This window comes from Suncus etruscus, chromosome 17 (assembly GCF_024139225.1).
Source record: "Suncus etruscus isolate mSunEtr1 chromosome 17, mSunEtr1.pri.cur, whole genome shotgun sequence".
Classification (NCBI taxonomy): domain Eukaryota; kingdom Metazoa; phylum Chordata; class Mammalia; order Eulipotyphla; family Soricidae; genus Suncus; species Suncus etruscus.
The window spans coordinates 36,900,152-36,917,071 of NC_064864.1; the positions used below are offsets into that span (position 1 = coordinate 36,900,152).

At 39.8% G+C, this 16,920-nt stretch overlaps 2 non-coding genes and 1 pseudogene across 2 annotated transcripts; 1 reads left to right on the forward strand and 2 right to left on the reverse strand.

The window, feature by feature from the left end:
* Positions 1–2,319: 2,319 nt before the first annotated feature.
* On the reverse strand, positions 2,320–2,449 carry LOC125995552 (small nucleolar RNA SNORA22). Its single transcript, XR_007491054.1, has one exon. It is a non-coding gene; the product is annotated as a small nucleolar RNA SNORA22 (small nucleolar RNA).
* A 5,642-nt stretch (positions 2,450–8,091) lies between these two features.
* LOC126033403 (60S ribosomal protein L26-like) overlaps positions 8,092–16,920 on the forward strand; it is a 46,302-nt pseudogene continuing 37,473 nt past the window's right edge.
* On the reverse strand, positions 9,260–9,366 carry LOC125995282 (U6 spliceosomal RNA). Its single transcript, XR_007490829.1, has one exon. It is a non-coding gene; the product is annotated as a U6 spliceosomal RNA (small nuclear RNA).

The following is a 16,920-nucleotide window of genomic DNA, read 5'->3' on the forward strand; positions in this document are numbered from 1 at the left end:
TGAACAGAGGTTTTTGCCGTCTCATTTACTTGGTTTTTAACAAGGGCAGTAAGTTTGCGGAAAGCCCATGGGTCAAAGGAAAGGAGCAGCATGAGGCTAATAAGAGGGCCCAAAATAGTGGACAGTAATGTATGTATCCAAGGAGAAGAGAAAAACCAACCCTGTTACCAACCTTGTTCTTGGTCAAAACGTTTCTGGAACTTCTTCATACCATTACCAATACGTAGAACACTATTCCTAACTAATCCAGATTTGTCTTTAAATACACAGCATAGTTCTTTAAGGGCCACACAGACTCCCCCCTCTTACATAAGGGCAAAATATAGAGCACGACGATTTTGAAGAACTATCATAATATGGGTCTGTGAGGGTTAGAGCAGAGGCATTTATAATATTTAAAATAACTTGAGAGGAGGAGGATGGGCCAGAAGGCAGAGTTCGTAGCTCACAACTTGCTTAATAGTGAGTTGATGACGCTGAGGCTGAACTTTCCAGAGAAGAAGTTTAGAGTTATTGGTGTAGATAGGAGATTTAAACGTTGTGATGCTTTTATAAAACGCGAAACCGGTGAATTGCAGATTTAACAGTGTTCATAGCTGGTGTTGGAGAGCGCTTGGGCAGAGGCATTGACCATTTGCAGGATGAGGTTCAAGGTGGAAACCGGACCAACAGGTTTGATGGTTAATGTAGGCTTTAACAAAGCTAAAACATAATAATCATGATAAGCAAGAAACATTTCAGTAACAATATGGGGAGAAAATTTAGTGGAGCAAACAAAATAAGTGGAGTTGGGGGCTTCAATGAAGATGGAAGAGTTGTTAACAATAATGGTTTGATTGCAAATGTGTGATTGTTGAACAGGCGGGCACATATATGGTTCGAGTAAGCAAAGTTCCACGACCGTGACTTGTTTGCAATGGAGGTTGTTGGTGGCAATGGTGGGCATTTAAGGCAGCTAGGCAGAGTGCTCAATTCAGCATTGTCAAAGGTGGAGTTAGTTAGAAACAGGTTTGCAGGAAAGGCGGCTGGCAGGAGGGGTGACAGGCTTTTTTGAAGTGGATGAAGACAGGACTGTGGAAGGCTGCGGAAATTTTTTGTTAGACTTCAGCATTTAAAAAATTTTTATAATTAACAATCGCCAATTTATCAAAAACTTTAAACTGAACATAAATGATTTTTGTTAAACTTTTTAGTTATTATTTTAAAGCTAGATGCTATTTTTTAGCTATAAATACATATTCTATAGGCCTGAACTTACACATAGCAGGAAAGTTGGGTGACTGCAAAGTCCAGAAATTCTCCAGGGAAAAGTTATCCCCGATGGCCATTGAGAAATTTGGGGTTTGCTATCCTTCACACTTTCCGCCATGTTCTTAGAAGGACAAAGCTAGCTTAATACATAATTTTTAACACATGATTTTTAGTTGCAAGATGCCAGTCTGTGAATTGACCAGACTGAACCAGGTTGAAAAAATTAATTGAAATTTGAAAAATGGATAAGGCTTTAAAAATTGTATTATTATAAAATGTAGAGATAACAAATAAACAGACAAAACAAAACAACACTAAACACAACATTTTACACTTGTGGCCACTTTCATTCATCACAACAGACACATAAACAGACAAAAGGATTGATTTAAGACTTATTTATAAAAAATTGACAAGCGCTTTTAAATATTTAGCTAGCATGTTTGTGAGAAGAAAAAAAAATTTTTGTAGAAAAACTTTTTTAGTTTTGAGAAGTACTTAATGTAGATGGAGTGGAACTTTGCTGAAAATAAATTTTAAGGTTTAGATTTAACACAAAACATTTTTAAAACAATTTTAATTTGAAGTTTAAAACATTAAGTAAAATGGTTAATGAGCACTGTAGAAGGAGTCTTCACTCCAAAGTATGAAATCATTTGCTGTAAATGAATAGGTTTTATTTAAATTGGTTTTGCAGTAGAACAGTAAGACAGCTGCAATAAAGTGTTAAAATTTTTATGATTAAACACAATAGCATGAACTATGATTATTAAAGGTATAAAAACTGATTTTAAAAAACAAACAACTGTTTTTACTATGAAGACTTAAAGTGAATAATTTGTAAAAAATATTATATACTAAATTAACTAAATGCTTAGATTATTATAAAATATAGTTAAAGACATCTGATACATTTACACACTTAGAACTTAAGACTAAAATTATATTTAATACTAGTTAATTTGCTTATAAAGTTTAGTTACTTTTATATATTACTTATAAAATTATATATAATATATTTTTCATTTATATTATTTTTTTACTGCGACACAAATATACAGATTTGTATAATGTGCTGATATTTTGAATGCACTTAAAATAATAGTTCTTTCAATGCAGAAATAAAGAACAACCATTGCTGTAGCACAAAGTTAAAACTAAGGGTACTATAAAGCACACCTAGGTGTTCACTGTGCATTAAATTAACTATATTGTTTAAAAAGGCTAACCACATTATTTTTCACATAATTTTGTAAATACTTTAAAAATTAAAATAAAACTTTTAATAGAAATATAAGATTTAAATTTAACACTTTTGTGTTCGTTTGGATTTTAAAACACAAAGAAGTTTTTCTTTTACCAATATTTTGTTATCTGTAAAGTGACAGAATTATGACCTTGCTTTAAAATTTTCTGAGAGGCATGAGAAAAAAAAATTTATTGCCTTTATCTTTCTGTTGCTTTTTAATGTTTTAATAATTACTTTACACTACTTAATGCACTAAACCTAATAACACATATTTGACGAAGTGTAGGGCTGACAAGGTGAAGCAGAGTTTTTCACTGATAATTCGGGGAGGGGCTAGCACAGTTAACAGCAGGAAGGCTAGAGGCAAATTATTTACAGTCCGCAGGGTGTAATGATATAGAGAAAAAAAAAGCAATCTTTTAAGATTAATTACTAATTTATTGGAATTAGAGGGAGTGGCAACCGAAGAGGGGAGTCTGGGTTGCAAAAGCACTATGGGGATCATGGTTTTATTAATTGATTTGAGAATATGCAAGAGATGCCACTTTTCAGATTTCTTTTGAATAACAAAGATTGGGTATTTCAAGGTGAATTGGAAGGCTTAAAGTGGGAGTGGCAGGGTTTGAGCTGGCTGTTTTCCAAGGCTGGCAGGAAAGAGGCTGAAGGAGGCTGAGGGCTGGTTTGAGCAAAGTAAAGGGTACATTAGGCTCAGAAGTTTTAACAGCAAAGTGTAGATATCGCAAGGTTTTATGGCTTAGCAGATGATACTTTGTAATTATCCTGCTTACTGTGCCCTTAGAATTTTTTGTAGGCACTGCAGCAGTTTCTGTTTTATGGCACTTAGCCTGACTTTTATTAGTTTGTTCCTTTGAATTCTCAAGAGGGGGGGCCTGGCCGTGGAATTCAGTGGGCAGAGGACAGACAACTATAGATTTAGGAGGGGGGGGGAACGCCTGAAAGGCAGAAACCTGTGAATTAAGAGAAGCAGCCTGTTTTTGAAGGCTTAAGATTTGTTTAAGATTTTTAATTTGGCCAAGTAGTTTCATTTCTATAGCTTTAAGAGGGGGAGCGGTGAGAGGAGGGAAATTGCCATGGTTAGGGACTGAGCGTTCAGGGCATTTAGAATTTTTTCTTCTGGGGCGGCGGAGGCTGCTGAGCAGGCGGGGGAAGACTTTCTCCATTAGGGAGAAAGACAGGAAAGGTAGCGCTGGTTTTTGAGCCAAGAGCATTATCAAGTTTGTTAGAGAGGTGAGAGACCATGGATGTAATTGTGGTGAGTTGGGAGCTTAAGTCAGAAAAAGGGGGGGGGGGAAGGAGAAAGCAGCAACAGTTTGTTGCCGGTGTGGGGGAGCTGCTGGAATGCCAGCTCTGGGGAGCGACTTCCAGGCACAGAGGGCAGCAAGAGCCATGTTGGCAAGCTGGGACCTGGAAAGTGTGTGCTGTATCTTTAAGGTATGAAAAGAGGCGAGGCCAGCTATACGAGCTTAGAGATTAGGATTCCTGCCTATTTGCAGGGGCTTTGCAATGGAAAAAAAAAGTTAACTTCTCAAGAGACAAAGAGTTCAGCTTTTAGATTCTAAGCAGGAGAGCGTGTAAGGGGCTTGGGGGCCATAGGAGGTTAAGGCTTGAAACGGCTCTTTGAGGCTTTTCCAATTAAAGGCTTTGTATTGTTGCAATTGCTGGCTAAGGAGGGGAGGGTGGTGAGGGGAGTAAAGGTTTTGGTGGAACAGGGACGGAGCTGAAGCTAGGGAAGTGAAGGGCTGTTTAGGATTTTGCACAGAGGGTGCAGCGGCCTCTTCTGTAGGGGTCTGGGTGCATAGAGCAGAAGCATGGACAGAAGTAAGGGAGGGATATAAATGAGAAGCATTAGAGAGATCTTTAAGAGCATTAGTTACTTTGGAGACAAAGGTAGAAGAATCAGTGGTGGAGGGAGGACAAGGGGAAGTATTCTCAGAGGGAGAAGGGAGATGAGAGACAGAATTAGAACGAGAGGGAGTCCTGGAACACTCACGGGAGACTTGTTGTACATGAGATTCAACGGCATGGATGATGTCTTTGGCGGTTCCGGCATTTTTAGTTACAATGATATCTCTTAACAGGCTCCAATATTGGAACATAATTTTTTCCTTCTGTGAATCATCATTATTTACAAAATAATCACTCATTTCATGTCCTACTTTGTCCCAAGTGGACGCAACAATTTCTGGACAGGTAATAATAAACCAATGACATACATTATGAATAAACATAAGAAAATTACAAATATTCTTTTTGGTAACCTCTACATGTCTGGCTATCAACTCAGACTGAATATCAATAATGAATTTAAGTTCAGTACTCAATGAAACACCCATGGAAGTGAAGCCAACGGGCGAAGCCCCAAGAGCCAATCAGGGGCGGTGATCGGAACGACTGAAAAAACTGCAGTTTAAATATTTGATTAAGGCTAACTCGTTTCAACGCCTACCCGGATGGGGTATATCCTGCGATTTACGAAACAGCTCCGGACTCGCCGACCCGTAGTCGTTCGGAGTGTGGCGGTGGTCTTCGAGCCCAGCGTTGGGCGCCAAAATGCGGGGTCCTGAAGCCCCCCAGGGGGGCCCGGCCAGCAGGAATTAGCTGGGAAGACTTCTCAGACAACCGCACTCCTATTTTGCTGGGTAGAAGCACAACCACACTGTAAAAAATCTGAGAGAGGTTAATAATAAAGACCCAAGGCAATGTCTCACTGCTCAAGGGCAACTTTATTTGGCTACAGCTCCTTCTTATATAGAGAAGGAGAAGGGGGCAGTACAAGGGTGATGTCAATCACACTTTTGGCATGAAAATTACTTCATTATTCCAAATAAGGCAAGTGGGCAATACTTCTTGCAGTATCCATGGAAACATCTTGTGACCTTCTAGCTGCATTCCTAATTGCTTGACTATCAGGAGGTGGTGCAAGATGTGCTTGCCTCAGTGATCTTGAACAGACAATGTAGCATATACACAATAATGAATGTCTTGTAAACTCAGGGATATGGTTAAAGGAGTAAGGCCTCTTTTCTGGGAATGGTACTGGGCTGTGTTGCTCTCCTCCGGGCTAAAAGATTAATTATACTTTGCAGCTGCATTTTCCTTTCTCTTTGGCCCAAGAACTTACAGCAAGACTGCATGTAGCCTTTAGGTGAAAGGCTGGATTATGGCAGAAAGAATAGCAAAATGGCCTCAAACAAGTCAGTCCCCAACAAATATATATATATATATATATTTTTTTTTTTTGGGGTCACACCCGGCAGCGCCCAGGGGTTACTCCTGGCTTCATGCTCAGAAATCACTCCTGGCAGGCTCGGGGGACCATATGGGACGCCGGGATTTGAACCGATGACCTTCTGCATGAAAGGCAAACGCCTTACCCTCCATGCTATCTCTCCGGCCCCATATTATTGAATATATTTAATAATACACTTATGAACACATATATTTCCATCCAAATAATATAGTAAATTTAAGTGTTGATTACAGATTACACTTCCTCCATAAAATCATTTCTTTAATTTAGATAGCAAACATTTATTGAACAGCTGCTATGTGTCAGGTGCTATGAATGACACTGGGGGAAAAAACTGAAAAAGACACAGTAGCATAACATTGAAGACTGAAGGAAACATCTTTTTAATTTATACTATTTTAGTATATGTGCTACTGAATTTCTAATATTTGAAGATAAATAGTTCCATATGGGGCCCGGAGAGATAGCACAGCAGTGTTTGCCTTGCAAGCAGCCGATCCAGGACCAAAGGTGGTTGGTTCGAATCCCGGTGTCCCATATGGTCCCCCGTGCCTGCCAGGAGCTATTTCTGAGCAGACAGCCAGGTGTAATCCCTGAGCACCGCCGGGTGTGACCCAAAAAACAAAAACAAATACAAAAGTTTCATATGTAATTATAACTTGCTTGCTATGTATAATTTCAAACTATTTCCTTTTCTGGTGGGGGCTACACCTGGTTCTGTACTCTGGGATCATGCCTGGCAGTGCTTGGGGGACCATATGTGGTGCTGGAGATAGAACCTGGGTTGGTAAAATGCAAGGTAAGTTCCTATTTGCTGTATCCTTCCAGTCCCTCCATTTATTTTTTTAGTTTAGGAAATTTTATTTATTTTGACAAGTGATAGGTCTACACCCGCTGACTCTGAACTCAAGAGTAATTCCACAGGAATACCATATGTAGATTCAGGGATCAAACCAGCTGCGTGCAAGTCCTTACCTCTTTTTTCTTTTCTTTTTTTTTTTTTTTTTTTTTTTTGGTTTTTGGGCCACACCCGGCATTGCTCAGGGGTTACTCCTGGCTGTCTGCTCAGAAATAGCTCCTGGCAGGCACGGGGGATCATATGGGACACCGGGATTCAAACCAACCACCTTAGGTCCTGGATCGGCTGCTTGCAAGGCAAACACCGCTGTGCTATCTCTCCGGGCCCAAGTCCTTACCTCTTATACTATCTCTCTGGCTCTAAATTATTTCTCTTTTTTGTGTTGTTTGTTTGCTTGTTTTGTTTTTTGTTTTGGTAACACTCCGGGCTTATTTTTAATTCTGTACTCATAGTTGCCCTTGGAGTACCGTTTGTGATGTTGGGTCAGCTGTGTGAATGGCATGTGCCCTACTAGAGAAATAGTACATATCTCTACCTACTGTACAATTTCCTCTAGCTCTATTCCCATTCTTAAGTTGCTGTTACAGAAGCTCTTATCCAAGCAATCAGCTTACAGCAGAACATTTAATTACATATGGTCACCTAAAAGTTATAAATAACCATTTTAGGTAGCCTTTTGTAAAAAATTCTCCACTAATGTCCTCTTCTCACCTACTTTTTATTTTTGGTCTTTTGGGTCACACCCGGCAGTGCTCAGGGGTTACTCCTGGCTCTGCGCTCAGAAATCACTCCTGGCATGCTCGGGGAACCATATGGCATGCCAGGATTTGAACCAACATTTGTCCTGGAATGGCTGTGTGCAAGGCAAACGCTCTACTGCTATGCTATCTCTCTGGCCTAAAGGGTAAATATTTTTTTTGGGGGTCACACCCAATAGTGCTCAGGGGTTCCTCCTGGCTCTACGCTCAGAAATCGCTCCTAGCAGGCTCGGGTGACCATGTGGGATGCCGGGATTTTAACCACTGTCCTTCTGCTTGCAAGGCAAGCGTCCTACCTCCATGCTATCTCTCCAGTCCAAAAGGGTAAATATTTTTTCTTGAAGATAATTTATTATCATTATTTTGTCAGCAAGCCAAGTACAGGCTCCAGTTTTATTGAGTCAAGCAAGTATAGCTTCTAGAAGAGGAAACAATGATTGAACCAAGACATTCCCATCACTTAAAGTCCATTTCTGCACCGTGTGTGTGCAATATGCTGCTAGCACCCTGTCGGCTCACATGGGCACATGCGTGTCTCGTGGGATTCCTTACAGAACCCAGCTTCGTTCTTCTCCAGTGTCGTCTCTTGGAATTGTACCTGATTTTATTACCAGCTTTCATCTGAATCCATTGAGGAATGGGCCGGTTCTGCTTTTGTTTCTTGGCCAGGAACTGCTTGATCCTAAACGTCTTGTGGGAAGACATGGAGAACACCACGTTCGCACAGCAGCGATGGCGGGGAAAAACAAAAGGGTAAATATTTTTTAAAGTTCTTTACAGACTCTGGATATAAACCCTTTGTCAGATATGTGATTTGCAAATATTTTCTCCCAGTGTCTTGCTTGTCTTTTTTATTCTCTTACAATTTTTTTATAGAACAAAAATGAAACATTTAGATGAAACCAAATTTTATTTTCTTTTTGAGACCATCTTTGTGTTGTTCCATAATATTGTCTCTAAGAACTCTGCCTAATCCAAGGCCATGAAGATTTTTTTTTATTGTAGTATTGAAACAGTGAAATTGATTTTGGTCAAATCACCAGTTGACTTCAGAAGAAATGTTTGGGTTTGTTTAAAGCAATCAATTTGGCAGTCACCATGTTTGAACTGTACCAGCTCAATAAAATCACTCTTTTCTTGGGGTCGGAGAGATAGCACAGAAATAGGGCGTTTACCTTGCACACGGCCAATCCAGAACAAACCTGGGTTCAATTCCCAGCATCCCATATGGTCCCCTGAGCCTGCCAAAAGTGATTTCTAAGCACAGAGCCAGGAGTAACTCCTGAGTGCCTTTGTGGGGGTGGGGAGGGGAGAAAATCACTTTTTTCTTGAACTAGATGAGCACACAAGCCACAAAGCAGAAAGCTGGCCATCTTGGGAGGAGAGGGTGGGCTAACACCCTACTTTGCTGAAGCCATTCCTGCTGCATTCATCACCAAGAGCCACTATTTTGCTTATGACCTGTCACATCACCATGTCTCTACAATTCTCTTCAGGGACATCAATCTGACCAAACTTCAGGTACCTCAGTCTTTGGGCTGCTATCACCAGGGCTTTTTGGAGTGACTATGGGCACCCACACACGTACTTGGTATCTTCATTCTGGGAAGCCAGGCAGCTAAGAACATACTCTATAGCAACAGTGCTTTGAATTTCTGGACAACTTCATTCATTTGAGGCTTTCATCCCTATAGGAGTACACCAATTTAACAGAATGGACAGCTAACAACAATAGCTTACTAAACCTTCTGCCATTGTATTAACAACTTCATTGGAGATACAATAATTTTCACAAAGTGCTTGCTACTGTACATTTAAAAAAATTTCTTCTTTTCCTTTTTCTTCTTTATTTTTTCCTTCTATTTTTTTTTTTTAATATGGAACGCTTCACGAATTTGCGTGTCATCCTTGCGCAGGGGCCATGCTAATCTTCTCTGTATCGTTCCAATTTTAGTATATGTGCTGCCGAAGCGAGCACCCTTCTATTTTTTTTTTTTAAATAACTCTGCTGGGGCCAGAGAGATAGCACAGTGGTAGAGTGCTTGCCTTGCTTATGGCTGACCCAAACTGATGGTGGTTCGAATCCCGGCATCCCATATGGTCTCCCGAGCCTGCCAGGGTGACTTTTAAGCACAGAACCTGGAGTAAACCCTGAGCGCTGCCAGGTGTGACCCCAAAACCCAAAACCAAAACAAAACTCCCCCCAAAAACCCTCTGCTCTCACTTATCCAGAAACAAATGTATTATAGTCAACTAAAATGTAATACAGTCAACTATGTCAACTATGTGATGCATAGTAAAAAATTAAAAAAGCAATACATTTTATTAAATTGTGTGGCCAAAAAAATAATCCCATTCTGAAATGCTTTCAGAATTATAATATGTTCTCTCAATGTTGTTTTTTTTTTTTTTTCTTTTTCCCTCTGAACACAGAGGCTCACATCTTAAAGTTGTGCATCAGTTTTAGCTAGTTTGGGTGAAGCAACTTCCAAAAATAGAAGAGTTCCTCTTCCCAATAGTGTCACAGGCCCAGGACTTTCTATTGTTTGGGCTGTACTGGTGCACAGACATTGACCTCTGCAGCTGAGAGGTGAGTATTACTTGGTCAGAGGTGGTCACACACTAATCTCAAAGGGAGGGCTAGAGAAGGAGTGACTCTGCACAGGTCGCAAATTGGAAGTGGCATTTTTGGAAAAAGCTAGGCATGTGTTAACAGAGAAAGGGCTATCAAATGACTGTCAGGTCAAACAGCAAATTTCACAACAGCTGGGCAAGCGCCCTTTGTAGCTTATTTTCAGTTGAATTGTGTTCCTTCTCTCAGTTCATAAATTGAAGCTGTAATCCTGGATGTGATATCATTAGGAGATGGGTGTTTGGGTACTGATTAGGTACCGATTAGGAACCTAAAGAATCTGGAAAACTGTAGTCCTCAGGCTGATATTATTGTCCCTATTATAGCTGTCAGTTCCCTCTCTCTCTCTCTCTCTCTCTCTCTCTCTCTCTCTCTCTCTCTCTCTCTCTCCTTCCCTCCCTCCCTCCTTCCCTCCCTCCCTCTCTCTTTCTCTCTCTCTCCCTCCCTCCCTCCCTCCCTCCCTCCCTCCCTCTCTCTCTCTCTCTCTCTCTCTCTCTCTCTCTCTCTCTCTCTCTCTCTCTCTCTCGGGGTAGTGGCTTTCTACAGATCAGGAAGAGAGTTCTCAAGACCTGATTTTGCTGATACACTGACCCCTGACAGCCAACTCCTCCTGTTGTTAAAGCCACCTGCTCTTGAATTCTTAGTCACAGCACACCTAGGAGACTCTCCTGCTCTTTATCAATTTCCAACAACTGCTATCCACAAAGCAATTATTACTTTTGGTTGATTGCTTTCAATGTGCCAGGCACTGTGCCAAGCATTTGATATGACTCCCATTTTCCTAGTGAATCTCTGGAAAATTTGATGACTTTCATCTTTATTTTAAAATAAAGTGTCAGATGAAGCTCACCACAAAGAGTGATGAGTGGTGTTAGAGAAATAACTACATTGAGAACTGTCCTAACAATGTGAATGAATGAGGGAAATAGTAAGCCTGTCTTGAGTGCAGGCAGGGATGGGGTGGGGAGGAGGGAGATTTGGGACATTGGTGATGGGAATGTTGCACTGGTGAAGAGGGGTGTTCTTTACGTGACTGAAACCCAACTGCAATCATATTTGTAATCACAGTGTTTAAATAAAGATATTTAAAAAAAATGAAGTCAGGGATTCTGAATGTGCCCTGTACTAATAGAGCTATTGTGAACCTTGGATCTAAAGCCAGTTGCCACTCTCATATCTGGTTCTTTCGTCCCAGTCTCTTAACTCACTAGGGCCCTGACTTGATCTTTTTATAAATATGAATACCTTTCTTCTTTTATTCTCCACAATTGATTAATTTTTATTATTTTTAATTTTTGACAGCTTTATTTCATGTATTTTGATTTTTATTATTTATATTTATACATTCATTTTATATTATATTTTAAATATAATATATAATTTTATATAATATAAACTATAAATATATAATATAAACATATAATGTAATAATATAAATATATAATTCTATATATTTTAATATATAAATTATATTATATTTATTATTGTATTTATATTTTACTATTATTTTATTATTTATATTTTCATGTATTTTTATTATTTTAATTTTTAATTTTTTGACAGTTTTATTTCATGTACTTTTATTATAACTACTTTATATAAGCATCATGGATATAAAATTATCTATGATTGAGTTCAGTCATAGAATGCATACCACTGTTTACCAATGCACATTTCCCATCACCAATGTCCCCACTTTCTTTTCTATACACCTTCCTGTTATTTTACTTATCTCTTTATCTTTCTCTCTCTTTCTCTCTCCCCCTCTTTTTCTTTTTGACACTGTGTTTTGCACTACTATTAATAAAGGGCTAAAATGCATATCACTTTGTACCTTTTCAGCACCCAGTTCTTGTCTAGGGCAATTAGTTTCAACTATCATTGTCATTGTGTATCCTTCTCTAACCTAACTGCATTCACCACTCTTTGTGGCAAACTTCCTACCATGGACTACTCCTCCCTGGCCTCATCTCTATTGTCTCTGAAAATTATTACCATGCTGTCTTTTATTTTTCTTATATCCCACAATGAGATTATTATCATCTATCCTTCTCTCTCTGACTCATTTAATTGAGCATAATACTCTCCATATCCATCCATGTATAAACAAATTTCATGACTTCATTTTTCCTAACAGCTTTATAGTATTCCATTGTGTAGATGCACCACAGATTTTTTTAGCCACTCATATTTTCTTGGGCATATATATATATGTATATATATATGCCTGATTTCTATGGCAAGTACTTCCATTACTATAGTGAATACCTTTTGTAGGGTGGTTAATACTAAGCACTTCAACCCTGTCCTCATATACAGACCACTTCTGCCTCCTACTAACTTCTGAATCCATGAGTATCCCAAAGGCTGTGAGAAGTCCTGTAAGGAAATAAATTTAACCTTTTTTAACTATGTAGGCAACTATACTTATAAAGGTTCTTATACTTATATCAGGAGCCAGAGATATAGCATGGAGGTAGCGCATTTGCCTTGCATGCAGAAGGATGGTGGTTCGAATCCTGGCATCCCTTATGATTCTCTGAGCCTGCCAGGAGTGCTTTCTAAGCGTAGAGCCAAGAGTAACTCCTGAGTGCTGCTGGGTGTAACCCCCCCAAAAAATGTTCTTACATAATAATGAGGACATGTTTTCTCATTTATTCTGGTGGTGACACAAATTAGGTTCTATATGAAAAATAATTACTTTAATTTTATGGTCTTCAGTTCTTTTTATTCCTTGGCCACATCAGCTAACTGGTAGCTATTTAAATAAGTGAATAGACTTTTCAGAAAATACTAACCTAATTGCCCTGGAAATATGATCCATGGGTCAAGAAGAATCTTCTGACTAAATTATTAATTATACAAAAATTATACACTCTCCCATTTCTCCCATGTCCTCTCTTATCTTGCTAAAAAGGCATTAAACCAAGCAATCAGGGGAATTAACTATTTATAGCTTAGGCATGTAGGCAAATAGCCCCAGCAATAACACACTGGTAGCCTCAGATATGGCTAGTTATGAATAAGCACATATCACTAAGTCAGGTCCTTCTTATGTGTTTGCTGATACATTTGCAATTTCATGCACAGTTTTAAATGGTGAGCATTAATCTGAATGGGCACTGAAGCATCAGTAAAGTCTACATTTTGCCCCATTTAATGAAAATGTTAGATAAAGATTTAATGCAAAACTAAACATTTGGCTCAATGTGTTCTCCTTCAGTGAATTAGCCAGTGTTTGCCATCTTTTTAAAAAACGGGGAGTTTAATGGCTCATTTCACCTGGTTTTGTTAGGGACAGATAGAGAACTGATAAACAATCCATTTGTTCCATTACAGTGGCTCCTAGCCACACCGCTGGAGTTAAGCCCCAGTGCTCATTTCCTTTAGAAACCCTGATGTGAGCTGAAGTGGTCAGTTTTGAATATTTGACTGATGTGGATGGAGCCTTAACAAGTGATTTCTCAGAGGAACACAGACAAGCTTTGTAGGAAAGAGACACCAGAACAGTGGGTTCTGAAATGACTCAGCTAGGCCAAAAAGGAATAGTGCATCACCGGGCCCTTATAGTGTGTTGTTCTAGATTTTTCACTGACTTTCATGTTCCACCTATCACTATATCCCTAGGAGCCGATTTCGTCCACTTGGCCCAATGTACAGACAGTGCTCATGCCTGGTGAAAAGTGGACCTAGGTTTTCACTTAAATGTTGTGTGCTGCCTGCCTGGCAGTTGCTAGGGAAAGTCCCAGCAGTGGTGAGAGATGGGTCATTCTAGGAAGTTCCCTATCCCCTCTAGATAGTCACTGCCTTTTTTTGGCTACTCTCAGAGGTGTATGGCTTACTTCTGTTCTGTGCTCAGGGATCACTCCAGGCAGGTGCAGTGGACCATATGGGATGCTAGGGATTGAATCTGGTTGATTGTATGCAAGGCAAGTGCCCTTCCTGCTGTATAATCTCTTTGGTCCCTGCTGATTGACCTTATGTTGATTACTGTTCTGATGACTTCACCCCCTCCTTCCACTTTTTTTTTGTTGTTCTGACCATGTCTGGGGGACACACCCTTAGTTGTGATGTACCAGAGATTCCCCAATACAGTGATGCCAGAGTGCAATTAATAACATGGGTATAGTTTTCTGGAGATGGACAGTGAATGAGTCATTTTGGGGGGCGGTGGCTTCTAAGCAGCGATCAAAAGGCTAGGATCTCATCAGAGATTCTTGGCCAACTAGGTGGACAATTCAGTGTAAGTGCTGGGGATACCTCTGCAGTGTTTGGACCATCCAGGGTCACACCTGGTGAGGCTAGGGGGTGCCTCCAGGGTTGCACCAGGAGATCTGACAGGGATCCATGTAGTGTCAGAATAAAACTATGTTGACACATGTTAGACATGAGCTCAATTGTTGTACTATCTCTGTGTCTCTTGAATGAGTATTTTTGTTTTTGTTTTTGTGCCATATCCAGTGGTTCTCAGAGGTTACTCCTGGCTCTGCACTTAGAAATTACTCCTGGTGGGCTTGGGGGATCCTATGGGATGCGAGGGATCTAATTTGGGTTGTCTGCATGCAAGGCAAATGTTCTGTATTATTGCTTTGGTCTCTTGAATGAGTTTTACTGTTTGTTTTGTTTTGGGTATATACCCAGAAGCACTCTCAGGGGTTATTCTGGCTCTGTGCACAGGAATCAATTTTGGCAGGCTCAGGGGACCATGTGGGATGCTAGGGATTTAACCTGGGTTGGTCATCACAAGGCGAACACCCTACCCACTGTGCTATCTCTCTGGCCTTTGAAATAAGTTTTAAAATAGATTTTCCACAGTGGTGCTGAGAGAGACTTGGGATTGATGGATTTTGGTGATGCTCAGGGGCCATTAGCATTATACAGAGAGGCTCTCAGGGCTTATATGATGCTATGAGCACTTCACATATGTTCTACATTGTCCTACTTGAGCCATATCCTAGTCCTGATTATGTATTTTTGTTGTGCTGGTGCCTCCAACTTCTGTCTTTTAGTGTATTAATTGATGACTTGTCAGAAATCCAAGAGGAAGCATAATCTCTGACATCACCTTTGTGGATACCAGAATTCCCCATCAAAGCAATTTAAAAAGTGTTCATTGAAATGTTTATAAATAAGATGAGTCTTGGGCCTGGAGAGATAGCACAGTGGTGTTTGCCTTGCAAGCAGCTGATCCAGGACCTAAGGTGGTTGGTTCGAATCCCGGTGTCCCATATGGTCCCCCGTGCCTGCCAGGAGCTATTTCTGAGCAGACAGCCAGGAGTAACCCCTGAGCACTACTGGGTGTGCCCCCCCCCCAAATAAGAGGAGTCTCATAATCTGCGATTCTATTTCTGGAGTCTGAGGAACACACTGGCCAGGTAATAATCCCAGTGGTTGTAAGCCTACTTTGATTTGAATCCTCAGTGAGTTGCAGAGCTTCTGAGTTTAGAGTCCTTACTGTCTGAAGTACACATAACAATAGCATACACTTTAAAAGTGGTTCGACCAATTCAATAAGTATGGCAGGTACAGTCTTTGAAACTCTACCCCATACATAGATGCTCAACAAATACTGGTGATTTTATTTTACTTAAAATTTATTATTATTATTATTATTATTATTATTATTATTATTATTATTATTTTGGTTTTTGGGTCACACCCAGCAGCACTCAAGGGCCACTCCTGGCTCTACACTCAGAAATCACTCCTGGCAGGCTTTGGGGACCATATGGGATGCCGGGATTCGAATCCCTGTCCTTCTGCATGGAAGGCAAACGCCTTACCTCCATGCCATCTCTCTGGCTCCCTATTATTATTTTTTGATCTGTGATTTTTTTGGGTCACACCCAGCACCACTCAGGGTTACTCCTGGCTCTATGCTCAGAAATTGCTCCTGGCAGTCTCGGGGAACCATATGGGATGTCGGGGTTCAAATCACTGTCCTTCTGCATGAAAGGCAAATGCCCTACCTCCATGCCATCTCTCCGGCACTTGATCTATGATTTTTATTTTAATTCTTTTTTTTTTTTTTTTTTTTTTGGTTTTTGGGTCACACCCAGCAGCGCTCAGGGGTTACTCCTGGCTCTATGCTCAGAAATCGTTCTTGGCAGGCTCAGGGGACTATATGGAATGCCAGGATTCGAACCACTGTCCTTCTGCATGCAAGGCAAACGCCCTACCTCTGTGCTATCTCTCCAGCCCCTTATTTTAACTCTTATGATCACATAATTTACAAATTTGTGCTGATGATCATCTCTACTAATGAGTTGGCAAATGCACTGTTATCAGTTACACTTATAGGGATAGGTTAGTCATGTTTATTTCTGAATAGCTATTTAAAAGACAACTCTGAACATCAGTCTGACTTCAGTAAAGAATTTATAAACAAAGTTTTACTCTAACTCGTCAGCCTAAATCTTAAAAGCATCTGACGTTAAGATCATCTAAAAGATGAGAAGTGTTAAGCATTTTTTATTTGATACTACACATATATCATACTAAAATACTTTTCGTTAAGTGAAAGACAATATCTTAGATATAGAGAATTTTTTTAAGTTGGAAAATTAAGAACAAAAAGATATAAGGGTCACTGTCATCTTATCCTGTTTTTTTTCCTTTATCAGGCTAATGAACACAACCTAAAACAGATAAGTCTTCCTGTTCTAGGAGACAGTAATTTCCTCAATATTTAGTTATATTAATCTAGCCAGTCATAGAAATCTGAATAGAAAACTATTCTCCCACGGGTATGTAAATGGCAATCTCCATCTCTTGGAAAGGTGAATATGATCAATTAAGTTCAATCATATCTTAAGAAGGGGCAAGCAGTGATTTGCACTTGCTGACTTGGAATTATCAAAATTAAAAAAGCTGATCATAAGTCTTTATTTTTTTGCTTTT